Raw genomic sequence first — 6000 nt, forward strand, 5'->3', positions numbered from 1 at the left:
TCTACCCAAATCCAAACTGTACATGGGAGGCAGGGGTTATCATCAGTTGTCTGTAGCAGCCGTAGTAGCCTATGCTTGTTTTAAATGTTTAAGCATTCAGAAATCTGGTTTTTAATTTTTAGTGTAATGTTATGATTTTTCCTGTTGTTTATATTTTATATGGTATTTGTGGTATTTTATTATCTGCCAAGGCAGCTTCAGCTATTGTGTGGCATAAGCATGAAATAAATGAAATAGCCTTTCTGCATGAGGTATTTGTGGTGCGATAGTGATGAAGTATTTGTGGTGCAATTGTGATTCCTCCCTCACGGTAGCTGGTGGGTGTTTCACCAAATGCCATTATCCTTCAGCACCTCTCCTGTGGTTTGCAACCAATGTGGCATCATTTTATTTTGAGGTAGGAAGCTGTGGTACTTTGGGGAAATAGTGGGATGAAAAAAATGTGTATTTATACAATTCTACTTTACCACAGTGCCACCTAGTGGGTATGTAATGGAACAGAGAAAGGCAGAGAAAGAAACCACTGGAAAAAGATGCATAGAGGAAAGAATCTTAATACCACAAAAGAATGCAGAAACAGAAGCCCAATTTTTTTTAAAAAACCAACTTTATCATATAATAACAAGTAATCATTTTAAATTTCAGTAATCTTATTCTGATTTAGTTCTATATCCCAAATATTATGCCTGAATCCTCTTTGCAAATATATAGCATTAAGTTCTCAGATCACTAAAATTTCTCATATAATTAGAAGAGTCAGAAAGATGTGGCATATAATGTCACATCAGTGATAATTTAATCAGTTTTCTCATGCCAAACTGACTCTATGAGGACACCCAGGTTTAAAAACTGGTAAAACAATGTTCATGAGATAGACTGAGATAGATAAATTGATTTTTATCTTGGATAAATTAGTGTGTGCTGAAAAGAAATTTCTGTCCTTTTTGCCTTTGTATTAAATATGATTTGTCTGCTGCAGCTGAATGACAATATTGGCAACAGCAAGACTTGTTAGAATCTAGATTTGGTCCTGCTTCTTTTATTGCTATTGGAAATACTTATTAAATTGATTGGCTATATCAGCCCAGAGTTCAGATTCATAACTATTTCTTATTGGTGAATACATATGATACATGGGATGTAGGAAAAGAATAGGAAATTCAATTACTTAATCAAAGGATTGTTGTTTTCACATGTATGCCAGAAGTGCCAATGCATCTTAGGTTATGTCTTACTAGGCAAAACCCTTTTTGGTATATTTACTGGATGCCATAAGGCCTTTTAAATACGGGTTTGTCTAAGCTGGCTAATTGCTAGAGAGGTAAGATTGTTAATGTTTCACTTACTAAAATTGGGAATGTCCATTAACTGTCTGTTTTTGAAAGGAGATAATAAAACAGATAAAATTGTATTTGTCATGAGCTAGGCATCCCCTCCCAAGCAAGACAGTCTCTCCAGCACTTCTTGTAAGCGTCTTTATTCTACATAGAAGACTCTAAGCCTTCCCAAGCCTCTGAGCATACACAAGAGATGTTGACCCCTCTCTGCCCCCCTTTACCCAAAGCTTTTCTTATGACCACTTTGGGGCCTGTCTCTGGAAGGAGGGGCACTGTGGAAACAGGTGTGCCTGCGTTCTGCACTCTGAGCCCCTAAATGGCCAGCCTGCAGCTGTGTCAGTGGGCCTTCAGATCTACATCTTCAGGAGGTGGGGGTTTTCCATCCAAGAGACCCCCCCATTTCCAAGTCTCCTCCCTCCCATCCTTCTTTTGCTTCATTCCCACAGGCAGGAGGGAGACTGGGCCCTATGGGTGTCCTTGAGCTACTTTCATCCAGAGCAGGCTTGGACTGGTACTGCGAGACTGAGGGCAGCTGCAGGCCCATCTGTCACAATAACTCTGTTATCAGAGTTTGAGTTCTGAGCCCCATCTGGGTCAACCAACTCCACATCATCCTCAGAGTCTGAGCTAACAGTCCCACCAAACAGGCCGCTTCTTGTGCGCGCCTGGCAATCTTGTCAGAGCATGCGCACACAACAGTATTGGAATGCTATTTTAAATTATTCACTGGCTGCTTGGAAGTTAATGTGAGGTTAACATAAATGGATTTTCTGCACACTTCTGGATGCTAAAAACTGATACTGAAAGGTTAAGCCCACACATGACACAATGGATTGAGGAACTAACATTGCTTCCAATATCTGAACAGGTGATGTTTAGACACTACCGGTCAATGGAAATATATGGATATTTGATCTGACTTTCTTGAAGCTTTTACCTGTTTTTATTGATAGCTGTATTTTCATAAGCACACAAATACACATAGATACACATTTCATACACATCTATTGCAAGTATTTTAGGCATATTTAGGTAAGAGTAAGAAGATGGTATTTTTATTTTTTTCCCTTCTATTTATGGTTGTATTTAGTTGAAATTCATAATAGAAATTAAAAGAAAACTTGGGCCTGGAAGAATAGCTTGAAAGGTATCTCCTTGTAAATGCCAAATTGACACTGACATGCAAAAAACCTTGCTGCGTATCATTAGAGTCTAATTAGTGACACTGGGTTCGGCCTAGGATTTTAGAGGGAATTTCTAAAACATGGCTAAACTATGAACATGAAGCACCTATAAAATGAAAAGATCATAATTCTCAAAGATCACAGAAGACAGGGCAATAAACAGTGGAACGCTTCTGACATAGCCGGAATAATTAAGAAGAGTCCGGGGGTTCTGTATACTTTTTGTTGTTATGTGCCACCGAATCATCTCCGACTCATGGAGATCCAGTGAATGAGTGCCATCCAGAATGGCCTGTTTTTCATAGCCCTGCTCAGCTCTTGTAAACTCAGGGTTGTGGCTTCCTTAATGGAACTGATCCCTCTCATAGTCGGTCTTCTCCTTCTACAGCCTTCAATTCTCCCAAGCATTATTGATGTGTCTAAAGTGCAACAGTTTCGGTTCATCATTTTTGCTTCCAGGGAAAGTTCTGACAGGACTTGATCAGGGTCCCACATAAAGCCCTCCTCCAGCACCATGTTTTGAATGTATCAAATATCTTCACAGTCCAGCTTTCCCACATACTGATAACAATCAGGAATAAGACAGCATGGCCTTTGTCTTCTGTGAAACACCCTTACACTTGTTTATCTTTTCTAGTTCCTTCATCACTGCTCCTCCAAGCCACAGTCTTCTTCCAATTTCTTGTTTACAGTCTTCCTTTGAAATTGATGATTGAGCCATGGTATGCAATATATTTCACAATGTCAATTTCTTTATTTTTGACAGTCAAGTTGTGTGATTCTTCTGCAGTTATGATTTCATTTCTTAATATTCAGCTTCAGTCTTACTTTTGCATCATCTTCTTTCACTTTCATCAGGAGTCATTTCAATTTATTATTGCTTTCTGCCAGAAATATGGTACCATCTGCATATCTTAAATTATTGATGTATCTTCCCCCAATTTTCATCCCTTCCTCTGATCGCAATCCAGCTTTCATTATGGTACGTTCTGTGTGCAGACAGAAAAGATATGGAGATAAATTACATACTTGTTTAACTCTTTTACCTATGGGAAACCATTCTGTGTCTCCATATTCTGTTCCAACCGTAGCTTCCTGTCCATGATACAGGATATACATCAAGACAAGTAGTAACCCACACCCATTTTTTTCAGCATCATCCATAGCTTCTCATGACCCACACAGTGAAAGACTTTGCTGTAGTCTATAAAGCATAGATTGATCTTCTGAAATTCTTTGGTGCACTCCAGTAGCCCAATTGTAATACAATTTTCAGTGTCCCTTCCTTTGCAGAATCCAGCAGAATCTGGAAACTGATCTAAATGAATGCAGATCATCTCTTCCCTGTGCTAAGCAACCTTCAACAAAGTCAAAAACTTGCATGTGTTTATAAATTTGCTGTTTGTTAGATTCTCTGTACTCCCCAGTGTCTCCATTACCTGGTGTGATTCTCAGCTGCTTCTCACTGCTGAATGTTCCTGCTTCCCAAAGGTTAAGCTGCTGAAGAGTTGCTGAGGGATTATAGTTGTAGTACACTGGCTTAGGGCCATCAGACTTTTCACTGCCTATGGGCAGCTCTTCAAGCTAATATTAGAAATTGTTTCTGTCTAACAACAATAGGTTGCATTTGATACCCAATTAGTTTGCTTAATAATATTGCAAAAAGACACACAACCCAATCTTGTTAAAACGTGAAAGCCAGAGGCCAAGCCATAAGGAAATTCTGGAACAAAGGTATGAACAATGAAAGTTCAAACAGGAGGTCTTAAAAAGCATCAGAATTCCTGCTCCTTTTTTCTAAAAAATACTTTTGTTACAGTGCTAGATTTTGAATGACATAAGCTCTATTCAGGCATTCCAATCTCCACCCAATTAGAACATGAGGGAGAATGGGGACTAATGCACTGACTTCACCTCCATCCTGATGTTGACTCTGATGGTTCTAAAGACAGTAGAGTGGAGCTAGTGTGCTAACCACATGGGGGAATTAGAACCCACAGTAGGAGTACTTCCTTTGGCCTGAAATTTAATAATGTGAAGAAGCATTGGTAGCATAAATAGGTGCTTTCCTATTGGGATAATTTTAATTGCTAGAAGCTAGGTTTTTATAATTCTTTGCACAATTTAACTTTGCTCTTTTGCTGTTTTATGAGTGCTTTCACATAATCACGTCACTGTAAATTGTCCTTTAATAATTAAGGGTGCAATCCTATGCATATTTAGGCAGGAAAGAAAAATCCTATAGCTCAACATTCCCAGGTAAATTGCCTGGGGAGTGCTGGAATTGTAGACCTTGTTTGGTCTAAATGTGCATAGAATTGTACCTTATTGCTTTAGTATACTGTTGTTAGTTGTCTTGAGCTGGTTGCATAAAGGCAGTGTATACATATTTAAATGAAACAAATAATCACACTCTGTTCTTCATTTCAGTGGAATCTGGTTCCTGTTTGCCCAAACAATTCATGAACTGTAACACTTCACTGGTCCAAAACAGCAACCAAGGCAAGATGCTTTATATCCAAAGTCAGACACATTATTTTGGCACAGAAGACAGAAATTCCTGTAAGTACTTCTCCCCAGCCTTGTCAGTAAATAATAATAATAAATTACATAAACATTTGTTTGTGTTTCCTGCTATCTAAAGTCTCACCCTATTTAATGTTAGGTCTGGCCCTGCAGAGGAGCTGGGAAGGGGTGTGGTAAGCGTGTACATACCTGAAAACACCCTCTCCTAAAAAAAATAAATAAATACCCAAACAATTTTAAGCATATAAGAAATGGTATGGTGACTAAAGCTTTGCACTACAACTGGGAAAACCCAGGTTCAATTCCCCACTCGGTCATGAAGGTTACAAGGTCACCCTGGCTCCATCACAACCTTTTAACATAGCTGACCTCACAGGCTCTTGCAAGGATAAAATGGAAGGAAGGGACCATGTACAAAACCTTGAGCTCCTTGGAGGAAAGGCAGGATATCAATGAGATTAATAAGCATAATTATTTCTAATATGTCAGAATTTATTTGTAATATCTCATGCAATATCTTAAGTGCCTTAATTTGCTAAATTTGACAATATGATCAGATGTCCATTAGAATGGGCCTTACTTAGAAATAAACCCTTTTTATTTAAATTCTATCTTTCTGCTAAAATAAGGCACTGAAGACCTGGCTTGGGACTGTAGCTCTGAAAAGTGGTGATGGTAGTGGGATAATTGGTCTAGCTTTACTTTATATTTCCCACTCATACCCTGAGAAACATAACAGCCAACTTCTGAATCTCCCATCACCTACTATATGAGAAGATGGCTTGGGCTGAAAAGGTCCTCCCTCCTTTTATTTTACTGACAGCAAGACTCCATGCCTGGTTCTTCCTTTCCTGACATTAAAGCACTGGGTTCTCTGTATTTCCCCCATTTCATACTGTTCTTGAAAAGGAGAAACATGGACAGTGAGGTAGAATGCATAAAGTTAAACATCT

Source organism: Varanus komodoensis, unplaced genomic scaffold (assembly GCF_004798865.1).
Source record: "Varanus komodoensis strain SLA01 unplaced genomic scaffold, ASM479886v1 scaffold5, whole genome shotgun sequence".
Taxonomy (NCBI): domain Eukaryota; kingdom Metazoa; phylum Chordata; class Lepidosauria; order Squamata; family Varanidae; genus Varanus; species Varanus komodoensis.